This window comes from Chiroxiphia lanceolata, chromosome 5, assembly GCF_009829145.1.
Source record: "Chiroxiphia lanceolata isolate bChiLan1 chromosome 5, bChiLan1.pri, whole genome shotgun sequence".
In the NCBI taxonomy this organism is placed as follows: Eukaryota; Metazoa; Chordata; class Aves; order Passeriformes; family Pipridae; genus Chiroxiphia; species Chiroxiphia lanceolata.
Window position 1 is genome coordinate 26,071,848 of NC_045641.1, and position 14,117 is coordinate 26,085,964.

At 35.6% G+C, this 14,117-nt stretch overlaps 1 protein-coding gene and 1 long non-coding RNA gene across 3 annotated transcripts in view; one reads left to right on the forward strand and one right to left on the reverse strand.

Annotated features, from left to right (window-relative positions):
• Nucleotides 1–1,122, reverse strand: part of MDFIC (MyoD family inhibitor domain containing) — a 53,268-nt gene extending 52,146 nt beyond the window's left edge. For both annotated transcript variants that reach the window (XR_004357126.1, XM_032688160.1), the window contains exon 1: nt 1,009–1,122. The gene's annotated coding sequence lies outside the window, so the exon portion shown is untranslated. The remainder of the gene's footprint in view (nt 1–1,008) is intronic.
• A 179-nt stretch (nt 1,123–1,301) lies between these two features.
• On the forward strand, nt 1,302–13,857 carry LOC116786979. The gene is made up of 4 exons (XR_004357127.1): nt 1,302–1,418; nt 4,517–4,557; nt 11,569–11,762; nt 12,536–13,857. It is a non-coding gene; the product is annotated as an uncharacterized LOC116786979 (long non-coding RNA).
• Nucleotides 13,858–14,117: the final 260 nt, after the last annotated feature.

Here is a 14,117-nt window from a genome sequence, read left to right on the forward strand (position 1 = left end):
AAATATTCAAAGAACACGAAGAATACAACAAGCAGTTTTCAAAAGTAAAACCCTAGAGTGCAAACTACTTCCTGTGCTGTCATCTGCCAGTGTTACCTGGACTTTCTCCATATAGGAAATACATTTCTTCTCCGTGGCACAGACTGATGTGATCATCTGCCTCATGCTCCGTTCTTGCCCACACCGTGGGGTACTGCAATTATTGCTCATGTGTGTGCTGGTGTCCCCAACCTACATGCTTTGCCTTGCTTGTCACAGTATGTCACCTTGTGCTATCAAAGCTTGTCTATGTTTAAAATGTGTTTTCCTTTAAATTTACAAGCAGGTTTTTTGGTAAATATACTTTACTAATATATCTCATTACCATGAGATAGTTAGATAGATATGTTTTTTGGGAAACAAAAGTAGGAAGACAGCCATAGATTATCTGCATCCTAACATATGAGATTAGAACTGGTGGATATTTATTCTGATATCACACATGCTAAGGAATATGCTCAGGTATTAAAAGTTCATGTTTTAAAGTTTAGCATTTCCCTGCCATGTTTGCAAAACAACCACGACAGCGTGTAAATACCTGACTAGAAGCCAGTGCTGCGTGTAACTCCACACTCTTCAGGGCCAACTCAGACTTCAGAAGTCATCGGTAATTTTGCACCGTTGTATAGCACTATTATTGACGTTGGTGCAAAAGAGAACAGTGTGACAAAAGGTGCATACACTTTCCTCTAAGAAATAATATAATTTTAAATCATTTCAGTAACCTAAGTCTTTCTTTAAATTTTTATATAACAAAGTGGGGGAAAAAGGAATGTTTTTTGTAGGAAATAAGCTGTGTAAAAAAATCCATTTTGGGGCACACAAAGTTATTATTGTACTGTGGAATAATAATAATATTGGTTTCAATATCTACACTTCTCATCTATGAAAACATTGCATAACTTTCCATAGTCCTCTCCTTGCTGTCCTGAGGGCAGAGCAATTGAGACACAAGGTAGAATGACTTACCTCAAACTCCCAAGTGAGTCAGTAGCAGAAGAGAGGTTATGACTCACTCTCGACATACAAGCTTGTGTTTTTCCCTCTGAAACTGGAAACACAGCAGAGAGGAGTGGGAGGAGCAATAATTTAGCCAGCCACACCCTACCTTCAAAATATTTCATTGGATAATAAATGCCTGTGAAAAGATGACACTGTGCAGGGTTGGTGATTTGGGTTTTTTTAACCTTATCTATGAAACCATATGGTAAACTCCATGACTTTCAGTTTATCTTCTTTTAAAAGATCACTGGATGAGCTCATCCTCCCAAGGTTCAGTTGTAGAATTTACAGCAACTAGATGAATTAACAGGATCTCCAGCAGACATTGCAGCTGATGTAGTGGGAGATAATCCTAGACAAAATCAGATTAAGAAAAGGTAAGAGAATTCAATACACAAAAAGTGCAATTCACTGAAATAGCACATTAAAAATATTGTGCAATACATAATATATTACATACCAGAGACTGTGGTAATTCTAAAAAGATGGGTCCAGATGTGGTCACTGTTAATAAGATATCACAGATGGGCAAAGCTCATTGGCATAAGCACTTCCTGGCAGTACAACACGCTTCTAACAAATACTCAGCTAATCTAAAATAATTGTTGTGTTACTTTCCTGTGTAATACGTATCATTCTGAAATGTTATTGAAAATTCTCAGAAAGTGGGCAGTTCAGATATTAACACCAGCAGTCTTTCAAGTCAGCTACAAATATGAGATATGCTGTATCTTATTATAGCAACTGAATTATAGGCTGTTGCACATAAGTATTCCAGTATAGTCTTCCATTGCTAGACCATAAAATTCAGGTCTTATAGGCAAGTAATGGCAGATTTTGGAGTGGATGTGAAGAGAAACTCAAAAGGTTTCTAAACGGAAAATAAGTACAGTTTGTAGGCAGGTAAAAACGTCCAAAAAAAACCCCCAAAACCAAAAAACAAACACCTCACAATAAAACCATGCCACCACCAACAACAAAAAACCCTCCAAATTTTTTTTCTCTGTTAAAAAAAAATGAAAACACATCTCTGTTAAAAGCACACAAAATGTAGAATATAGTCGTATGTCTTCAGGACAAAATTGTTTATCACCATTTCCTAGCCTGAGTTCCTACACAAACCATGCAATAGATATTACCTCCAATCAAAATAGATTAGTCACTGAACAAAAAAAGTGTTTTAGAAAGACAAAAGTTGTTTAAAGTAACCCATAACATCACAAAATTAAATGATGCAAAGTTTACTCACATTATTAAAATCTGGAGCTATATTTCTAGCTTGAGTTTTCCAAGGCAAACTTCTAGTCTTTGTGCTTTTTTGGGTATCAGATAGTTTGTTTTGGAGGAAGTTGTGGATAGCAGAGATGTTCATCTCAACAATGAATAACTCTTCCAATAAAAAATATGATCAATAGCTATTAACTAGGGATCAATGCAGGTCTAAGTATCCAAATTTTCTCCCTATCTTGACATTACTCTTTCCTCCCTAAGGCTACTCTTTAACTGATGCTGATTTCCTTCTGTCAGCAGGAACACAGGAAGCTGAAAACATTTTCCATCAATCTTAACACCCTAGATCACTTAAATAGTTCTGAAAAATGGACAGTAATGTTATTGAATCTTTTTGTGATTGATTGCTTGTACCTTAGTACCCATGAATTTAAATTAGCCTTCTGCTATGTCTGAGAATATGACTTTCAACTTTGCAATACGCATTTTTAAAATATCTATATTATTCTAAACTTCATCGCTCTTTTCAGTATTAGGATCATGGCAGGATCTCTGTCCTAAATATTTTGTAATGCAGAAATTCTGAAATGGGAGGACTGCTTTAGTTAAAAGGGCTAAATAAAAAACTTGGAGTTAAAACCAAATTATATTGTAAAACAACAGGTGAATAAAAAGATATACAAGTGAAGCTTACAATTATTTTTTTTCTTTTAATTTAGATCAAAAGCAGAAATATGTGCAGTATATGCATAAAAGCACAGTAAAAAAAAAAAGTTCCTGCTTTGGAGTACCTTTGGTGCCTGGTGTTCATGGCCTAGCTTGTATACTACCCTTCTGCAAAACGTCCTGTTTAAAGACATGTAAATTCTCAGGTGCCAGAGCAGAGTTGATTGCAGCTGTGTTCTAGATGAGGATTTGTACTTCATAAAGCATAAAGTGCTGTGGGATTGCCAGTACCTTAGACACCAACTGGTCCTAACAGGGCAATCAACCCCTTCTAGGCCAAGGAAAAATCCACCTCCAAAGTGCACAAACATAGAAGCAAATAAATAGTTGAATATCTAAAATGAAACTAGAGACATGCTGATTTAACTCCTTCCATAACCAGAAATGGAATAAAGAAATGCATTCTCTTTTGGAGAAGCAACTTGTTCCAGTACTGCTGTATATTGACCTGGGAGCAAGAGGGTTTTCTACCATAAATGATACGTTTTCGGGTTTGATGTTTTCCTGCAACAGGATGGACTCTATAGTGGGGAGAAATTAGGCTTAATGACTGCTTTGTGCTGGCTCAAGCTGTCAATTGTGAGTTAAACTCAGTGTAAATATGAATTTAAAATAGGAAAAGGGATTTTTCTCTATTTTATTCTTCTGTTTATAGTAAGCATAATAGTGTAAGAAATATTTTGTTTCTGTAAAACATCTCACACAGGTGGCAAAGATTTCATTAAAATTGATAAATGATTAAGTAAAACAAATCTCTGAGATTAATTATTTTTGATGTAACTCCAGTGAAGTCCTAGGAGTTGCATGAAGACGAATTCAGCTCGACAAGCTTTGTCCTGCTTAGGGTGAAACACATCACATGACATGGCTTATGGTAGTTTCAGCTATTACTTAGCAAGCTCAAGCAAGTAGCTCACTCAAGCAGGTAATAGACCCCATGAAAAATAACAGATCATATATTCAGGCATGCAAAATGACGTTTCATCATAACAAAATGTCAACTAGTAATTCATTACCTTCCTACAAATAAGTCAAGAAGAAGTATTCAGTATTCAATTACAACTAAGTGTACTGGATTGCAACAGTTAATTTATTTGCATATATTCCTTCAGTTATTCAGTGTTTCACTTTGCAGTTAATACTGTTCCTTCATTAATAAAAAGCTTATTTAGGATTTCAGAAGAAACTTAACATTCAGCAAAAAATAATGTTTCAAACTCAGTACTGATTTTTTAATGCTCTCAAGATTATTTGGAACTTGTCTTCACATTAAAGAACATCTCAGCAAAGGCAAGCAATGGACAACAGCATCTTTTGAGCTAACTGGGCAGGAATTTTAAGGGAACATTGATTAAAAAGCTAGCTGAACACAGAATATTGTAATGTGAGCTATATAGAGGCTTATTAAATTTGTAAACATGTAATGAATTTACCTGAAACATTAAGTCCTAATAATCCTAGAGGCTGTATTTATAGTATACAAACAAAAATTAAGCCAAATATTTCTGATGTTTTTCAGGGTAACAAGGTTCCTTTTGCTTCTCCTAATTCCTTACAATTGTGAGTATTCATGAAATTTACATTACCTTTTCTCAGCAGTATCAAACTAATCACCTATATCAAATGATGTTTAGAAAAATACCATATCGAGAATTCTACAAAAACCCAAAAATATTTCCATGTGAAAAGAATACCTAGTGAATCCTTCCCAAAAATTTTAAAATTATGAACACAAAACCAAGCATGTTTTACAAATAGAATCAATAATACAGTGGAACAGAAGACTGTGATATATTGCTGTGTGAAATCATGGTAACATATCCTGAGATCTATAAAAATTTAGTTAATTTTGTGCATCTTTAATATGAATTCATAATACAGAGTACAGTTGCTCCTTTTGAGCTACCAGGGAGTACACTATGAATGAGTATTAAAAACATTGTGCATTCTATCTTATATTTTCATAATACTCTTACTTACATATTGTGTATTATTCCTAATACATATTCAGAGCACATATTGTAACAGCTCCTTTGGAATCACTAACATGTATTCTGTGAATGTGTATTAACAGCTGAATGCATTTGCATATTACGAGTCCATAATACTGAATGCACAACCTTTGACAAATCTTTGATAAAAAGTCATTGCTACACATAGAATTTATTTTCTCATGCTTCTCACTCACAACTGTGCCATCTTACACAGTTATTTCTCACTCATATCTTTACAACTGGAAAAAAAAAAACAGTACCACAGTAATTCTGGGAATTATAGTTTTCTTGAAGTAAAGTATTTAATGAGGTTGTTTTTTTCCTCTCTTTGTTCTATCTCATAATCAATATTTTCTTTCATTGCCTGAATATATCCTCCTAGCTTTTCATTTTGGCATCCATATAAATGACTGGACTAAAGTCTTATCATCAAGTGCTCATTCGGATAGTTCATGTAAAACGTAAGTCATAGGAAAAACTAACATAAAAATAAACCTCAGTCAGTTCTACTAGTATTTTTAACTATCATGATTTTATTTGTTTGTATACTTGCCTAAAATAATGGGGCTTTTGCCAGCCAGGAACATACAATTGTCTACATTGAACAGAACTAAAATTAAAAAATAATGTTACAAAATAACATGATTACAAAACTTCATCTGGATCAAAAAGTTAGTTTGTCTACATTGACAGACAAGCTGTCTTGCAACCCATGCAAGTAAAAATGGAAAGAGACACTTCATTTCTCTAAAACAAGGAATGAGGAATGAAGGAGAAATAGTCATCTGCCTCAGTTTCTTACTTTGCTAAATGAAATGAATACAAATCTTGGGTCTAGGTTTGATTTAATTCTGTGACTACACTGTTAGAATGGGGATTTTCCCCAGAAAGAGAAAGAAAAGCTAAGGAGCACTTGGCTTTTGCTCAGTTCCCTTCCTCGTCCTATAGAGTTGCTGAAATAACTAGAAAGACACAATAGGAAATTACCAATGCCATTTCAAGGATAGTCACCATACCGACTATTAGTTTTTAAATACTTTCAGTTGTATTATTACTTTTTAAAATAAAGCAGAAAGTATTTTATCTCGTTTTCTCAAATGAGTGAACTTGGGAACAATTGAATGACTTAGGCCTCACATTGATGCAAACAAAATTGGAATCTTGACCCATGGATACAGCAGTCTGTAAACTATTACATTAATTTGCTCTACGCTTTGCAGGGAAATATACAATTTGGGAATTTGGTAAAACAAAGCTAGTGTTTAAGAAATACACAACAGATTTCTATACATATCCATTAATGTCTGTCTAAGTATCTGTCTAGACATCCGTAGTTAACTACACTCACAACGTGCATGCATAAAGGATATGCTACACTAGACCATGAGATTATACATTTATCCTCATTTGTGAAGGTGGATGCCCAGAACTCATGAATGGAAAAAGATATGTTATAAAGTATTTAATCCTAATCAATATTTATTAACAGAGACAAAGTAACAGTAACACAAACCTAAAATATTTTAGTAAAAACACCGGCAAGATGGACTTCTTATCGTGCAATAATTAATGAAGTTTTATGATTTATTTTAACCCTAAAGTATGTTTCTAAAAACTCTAATTATACTAATGTAATACAAGAAATACAGTTGTCACTTAATTTCATTAAGCATAACAGATGACAGTTTCAAAGATTAATGCTGAAACTTGTGAAAATTGCAAGTTCAGGTTGAAGTGACAATAATATGGTAGCAATGGGATAGAATTGTGCTTCTCACTGCCTTAATCAATGCTAAAACTTATTTTTTCATGTATAAAGAATGTTTAATTTCATTAATTTATTACTAGGTTCTTTCTGCTTAAATCTTTCTGTCTTTGGATTTTGGTTGCATTTTAAAATATTCTACCTGCTTATAAATCCACAGCCAATCTCATAAAATATCACCATTGGGAAGGAATCAGTTTTCTGCATGCCATGTGCAATTTGGGAGATTGATTGTATAACTAGATCAGTTACAGGGGATGTGGCTCTATTAAAACTGGAAAAGTTGTACTCTTGTCACCTATGCTATACTCTGTGCAAAATCAGAAGATTTCCACTTGTTCAGTTTATGATACCTCACTTATCTTTGCAAAACACAGGCTATACCTACAATCCCCTAGCAAAATCTAGATGTTTAATTTCCATTTGCAAGTACACACACTACCAAACCAAGTCAGTGTTATATTTAGCTTAGCAGAGCCTGTATCATAGGTCACGGATCTGAAGCTCTTGAGCTGGGACTGAGAAGATCCTACCAAAAAATATTTTCACTACAACTTTATGATTCAACACACAAACACACACTCCATGCTACTGTGCACAGATGAGGTTTGCTTATGTCACACTTTGTGATAGCCCTTGTAGTTGAATCAGTTAAAAACTTTAATTTCTAATGCAGTTAATAAACAGTGGTAAGGTGTGTGTACAGTAGACTTTTATAGACAACTATCAACAAGAATGCTTACAGCACCTGAACAGAATAAAAAAAGCAATTATTTGGACTATTTGCTTTAAGTATGGATAAATAACATATAATAAAAATTGATACATAAATTTAAACTTCAGAAGTGACAATTATGGCAATTCCCTTTTAAGCAATCTCTTTCACAATTCTATAAAGTCAATACAAGAAGGGTTTCTGGAGCAAAGTTTTATCTCTGGGTTGGGACACAAAGACCTTCCCAAGTAAAAATATAGGCAGTACCAAGTATCAGACCGTACTGAAACCTACTCCTGTCAACAGGTCTAAGCTTGTCTTTGACACTGCTAAGGACTAGAAGTAATGTAAATATTTTCATGTTGACTGTAAATGACCATGAACCTGTTGTTTGCTTTCTCTGCTAATATCACATGTTTCTGCCCTTCTCAGGTTGTATAACCTGTAAGTTATGAACTTTCAACTTATATTGCTCTTTACATCTCCTGTACATCTGGCTCGTTATTCTCATAACCTACCAAAATTCACATATAAGTGGGTAATTTCTTTTAAACTTATTAGTCCAGTTTGATTAAGAGACAATGTTCGTAGTAAAGGAGTATATGAGGCAATTTATGGCTTTTGAGGGTGATTAAATGCTGAAATGGGTCCAAGGCATTCGATAATCACAAGAGCTATTTATTCCTGGAATATTCCAGCCACATGACTGTTTTTCCCATCAGCCAGTAAGAGAAGCACACTTAACAAACAACATTAAAAAGACAGATTTTTCTGGATAAATGAAGGTTTGAAAGCAGTTGAGAGCCCCTCCTCATGTCCCATGAAGGGCAGGCACAGGTAAAATTTATATAGAATTCAGAAGGAATGTGTTCCTCTCCCTAAGAGCAGGGCTAAGGACAAATAATTGTGTGAGGGAGTTACCTGTATAGAAACTGAGGGCTGAGACTGCAGTATGAACATATGTGATTTGAGTTAGGATTTATGACTCATTTTCATATTGCTACTGTAAAAGGTTAACAATTATCATCTGTGAAACTGGCCTGTTAGCACATGTTGGAATCAAGTCCAGAGTGGTTACAAATCTCCAGTCTTGTGGGAACATGCCTATTTAATTTTTACCTCCACTGCAGAATTAGAAGGGAGGTTCTGGTGGAAAACCCTCCTAAGAGCTTGGAGAGGAAGCTCAAGTTGAGAGTTTGGGGAACTCATTTTTTTTTTAAACCCAAGAATATTAGTCTGTAATCTGATGACTTCCAGAACTGGGGAAACCAATCTGTACACGCCTGGTGACATTTCTGATCATCATTCTCCTTTTTGCTCGTCTTCTAAACTCATATGCATTGGTCTAAATCTGCATAAAATTCAACCTTCTTTTCATTTAATAGAAATGAGGAAGGAAATTGGAAGGAAGATGCTGAAGAGCTGGGCAGGTTTGGAGGGTCTGTCCAAGCAGACTCCACAGGAAGCAGATAACTTTGCTTCCACTGGAAAGCTAACACTTCCTTGACTGTTAGTCAGAAAAGAAATATAGCATGTTTGTCCTTTTCACTGACCATTACAGAGAAAAAGAATTGTAGGCCTCATTTACCCCAACAGTTTTCTGTCTTCAGTTTTCTGACGTTCTCATTTCATATCCACTAGTAATGATTCACAGAGGTAACAGGAAGGAAATCTGAATTGGTGAATATATTTAATAGTGTTTTTTAATAGCATTCTGGCAAAGATAAGAGATGGACACTACTGAACAGCAAAAGAGTACTTTTATTTACAGTTGCTAGGTATCTGATTTCAGTGTCTAGTTTCTTCTCCCTAGGCAATTTCAGAAGGAGGAGAAGGAGGTAAGAAGACCAAGGAACACATCATTGCAGAAGGGCACTGATTTTCACTTCTCTTTGCTCACAGATGCTCTACAATTCCCATCACACATGCAGTCTCACATGGTGAGAGGGCAGACCTGAGGAACTGCCATGTTGAATCACTCCATAGATTTTCCTAGAGCCGCCTGTCTCAGAGCAGGCAACACCAGATATTTCAGGGATAGGTGCAAGAATTCAGTAATAGAAGTGTGGAATAATTTCTTCACATCTACACACAATGAGATCTTATGCTAATTTGCAAAGAGCAAATCTGATTCTTTACCCTAGACATCAGACTTAGTCCATATAAGAGACTACCCCTACACATAAATGGCTTATACAGTTCAATCATTACATTCTGTTCTTCACAAAGGAATGTATAAAATTTCACTCTAATATTATGAGGGATTTCATTTTTGTTCTCTAAAAAGCACTTCAACCTTAAACTGAACTTGGTCTCGGTGCATATAAATTTTGAGTCCCAGATAAATTTCTTTTCTTTTTTTTTTTAACACAGGAAACCTCAACTCTCTTCTAAAATCTACCACAAACTTTCACTATATCTACAAACAAAGCACTTAATCTTTGCTTGCCTGCTTTTTATTATCTGTGAAATAAGAATGGCAGTATTTGCTTTCCAGGAAGGTTATATTCACCTGGGATCCTGGGAAGGCAGGTACCGGTGAATTCCAAGCAGAAATTATTTGTTAAAACTCTCAAGACAAAAATTTGCAAAATCAGTAAACACACCTGTCAATGATCTTCACCAGGACCTTGTCAGGAGTCTTCATTAGAAGTCTCCATTAGAATTCTCCATTACCAGATTTTTAATCTTGCCAGACTATCAGCATTCAAGTTTGGCCCACCTCGTCTGTCATATTATTGACAGAGATGGCTTTACGCACTTTTGCTTTCCTTAGGCAGTCAGAAAGGATGTGATGACAAAATCAGAGCTACCACTGAGATACCAGGGTAGTTAACTGTGAAAGCATACTGGACCATGGTTTGAGAACAATCTCACAACACTATTTAGAAGTTGACTGGCTTCTTGTTAAGGACATAACAAATCAGCTTGTTCATTCTTGGGATGATAATGCCATTTCACTGAAGCACAACTGAGTTCCTTTTACATTTTCTATGTGCAACAAAAAATTCAATAACAATACTTAAACCTTCTGAAATGAATAACCTCTTGAAGCAATAAATCTGTTAAAGAAAAAAATGGTTTCTGGTCACTTGGGCTATGTGTTTAAGGATTTGAACTTTCTTAATGCCTAAAAACTGGAAAAAAGAGTCCAGAAAGGACACCCAATTAGAAGGATATTGACTCATCCTTACAAAGAGGTGGGGGGAGGTAGAAAGGGAGGAGGGAGGGAAGAGATCAAGGCTTATAACAGAAGTCCTATTCATTTATAACAGCTTGGCTGTGGAACCATTCCAGCATGCTTAAAAATACTTTATCCATTAGTCGGGTACTCTTTTCTAAATGACAACTTGATGCCCACATCTGACCACAACCAGCTCCCTTTTCCCATTGAATGTAGTAAGTTTCACATGATCAAAAGCAGCTTGCCACCTCTTCTGGGCATTGTAGGGAGGTGAGGCAGAGTAAAGCAAAGGTGCCTTGTGCAAAACAAAAATCCCTGACCTCCAGCATATAGCGAGGGGAAGAACAATGCCATTCAGTTCCTCCCAGACTATTTTAAGAAAAGAGAATTAACAAATAGAACATTTAGCTAGAGTTCTCCTCACATGAAAAACAGGAATAGCATAGGTTGATCAAGTTATTAAAAATAAGATAAATTAATGACTCAGTATATGAGCTCAACATTAGTCCTTTGCAATTTTATATGACGGTCTTTATGCTAAGCTCTGATCATGCACCTGAATAAAATCATCAAACATATTTCACTAGTGTTCCTACATATTAGCTGATGGATATGCATTTTTAATTACAAATACTAAATGCTTGTTGAACAGCAGAATTTTTTAAATCAAATTATTCGCTCCCAGGAATGCTTCCTTCTCAGTTATAAAGTGTTATAGCGGGAACTATTTATATTTTATGCCAGGAACTGTGGATACAACTTCATATAAAAGCTTTTCTTTATCTGAAATGTGACTGTTGCTGTAAAGTTGGCATTTCTACCTTTTCCTAGTATTTTGTTGCATGTACTTTCAGAGCTTAGTTTGAGGAAAATAAATGTCTGGTTTAGTGTGTGTTTATTTCTCTTGACACAGACGTTGCATCCTTATGTTAGTTTGCATTGAGACTCTGGAGAAGATTCTGTGAGAATATTGTACAGTTGATCTTCTCATCAAAGTATCAGCTTTTCTAAACGTGTCAATCAGCTACAGCAAGAAGTACCCTATATTACAATATATGCCATCTGATTCACCTCCTTACAAGGATCATCTTTGTAACCTTCTCTCATGTGGGTATTCTTAATAACACCAGCTCTATATAAATGCAAAAAGACTACATCTATATCTACAGCATCTGTTTAAAGTAAAAATACAGGGGAAAAATGCTTAAGTTCTTATAAAACAGTATTCAATAATTTATATTTGGTGTTTAGATTTTAGATGTAGAGCAGCAAGGTTTGTAAGAATTCCTTGCTGTCTTTGTTTAAGTGATTACTTTTAAGCTAGCATGTGGAAGCAGTGGTGAAAATTGGCATTGTAAATAAATATTCATATATGTCCATTTGCTCTTGAACACAGTTCTATTGTAAAGAACTCAATGACTGTATACAATAACTACCTATTTAGGCAGTTCCTGAGACATGATAGCTCTTAACCTAGGTTTGCAGGTACCTTGAAGTGTTTATGAACAGTACAATCTGGTTTCTAAAATATATCTCCTTTAATGCATACAGGCATGTTGTAACCCAGCTCTGCAGCAGGCTTAAGAAAAATGGCAGGACAAGAGCAAACATTTGTTTATATCTCACCTGCAACAAAATATACTTTTACTTTGGCTGACCTTTAAGTGGATGTAACAATTACATAATGCAGTAAACCACAAGCGAAATAGAGAAAGAGAGACCACAGGTCATGCTATCCAAAATGAACAAGAATCAAAGTCTAGTTATGGTTTTGGCATGAGAAGTGCTATCTATGTTTTATGTGCAATGCTGGGCTTGTAAATGTTTCTAATCTAATGGGGAAATGTACCCAGACTTTAATAGCTCATTTCATTTTCTAGGTTACATCAAAGAGCAAGATGACCTCTACGCAACACCAGGAATGAAAAGAATTCCTGAATTGTGAGCCCAGCCGCCAGGCAATTTCAGAAGCCTTCCTGTTGCTGCCTGTCTCCTGTCTTTTGATGAGTTGGCTCATTGTTTGGGTTTTTTTTATTTAAGAGCAACATTTACCTACAGCATAGGAATGCTCTGAAGATTAATTCGTTTGCATGCCGTGTGATATATATGCTGGGTAACAGATATCAGTTGTGGAAGATAGAGTGCTGCTAGCAAGCTGTCCAGGACAAACTGCCTGATGGTGTCTGTTGACTTTAAGCTCCTTGCTTTGTCACTGTTCACAGAACAAATCAGTGCAGAAAGGAAAGGGTCTCAGGGATGGCCTTCTCTTTCTGATCCACAGTAGAAAAATGCCCTGTGGCCCATAGCCAGAAGACACTTGTGCAGACTGCTTCCATGTCCTTATGGAAGGTCAGGTGTTGAGCCTTGCATAAATTTCTACTTCATTCCTGCCTGGGCTTCTCTGTCAAAAGTACTTTTAGCTCAGGTTGGAACTTAATGTATACGCAAAGATGTTAATCAGACAAACTTGACCCTCAAGCAAAACAAAGGATGATCAGTTTGTCTGTATAGGTGTAGCCCATATATCATGTTTCACTTTATTATTGAATTCTAATTTGTGGGGCTAATGGACTCCTTAAAAAAAAGAAACACTTAGAAATCCGTGCCTCCTCAAACATAAGCAGTTTTAAGCCAGATCTTAGTACAAAACCAGCTAATTATTAATAGAAATATTACAATGAATACCTCAAACTCAAAATGTCATTATTCTTTTTGTCTGCAATAACAATATCCTGTGCTCCATCCATAGCATGAAAATTGAGGTACTTTCGCATATCTTAATAAATTAAATAAACTTTTCTAGAACGAAAACTATACCGAATACAACATGAAGCAGAATTAAACACTCATTAATTCTGTTTAGAGAGATGCATAAGGGAAGGAATGTTTATTTTATTAAATTTATAAAATAAGTAGAGAACATAATAGACCATTCATCCCTGTACCAGGTAAGACCAAGTTCAATGTACCTCATTATCTTGTCTCTTTTATATCTCCTTTAATGCATACAGGCATGTTGTAACCCAGCTCTGCAGAAGGCCTAGGAAAAATGGCAGGACAAGATCAAAGACTTGTTTGATCATCAAACATTAGCTAGGAGAAGATACCTACGCAAGAAAAATTATATTTCATAGAATAATAGAATGCCAAGGGTTGGTATGGACCTTAAAAATTATCTAGTCTCAACGTCCCTGCCATATGCAGTGACACTTCTCACTAGACCAGGTTGCTCAAGGCCTTATACAACCTGGCTTTGAACACTGACAGTGTTGGGAAACCCACAACCTCCCTGGGCAACCTGTTCCAATGTCTAACCACCCTCACAGTAAAGAAACTTCTTCCTAGTATCTAACCTAAATTTCTCCTCTTTCAATTTGTACCCATTGTTCCTTGTCCTGTCACTACAGTTTCTGATGAAGAGCCCCTCTTCGGCTTCCCTGTAGGCCCCCTTCAGATATCAGA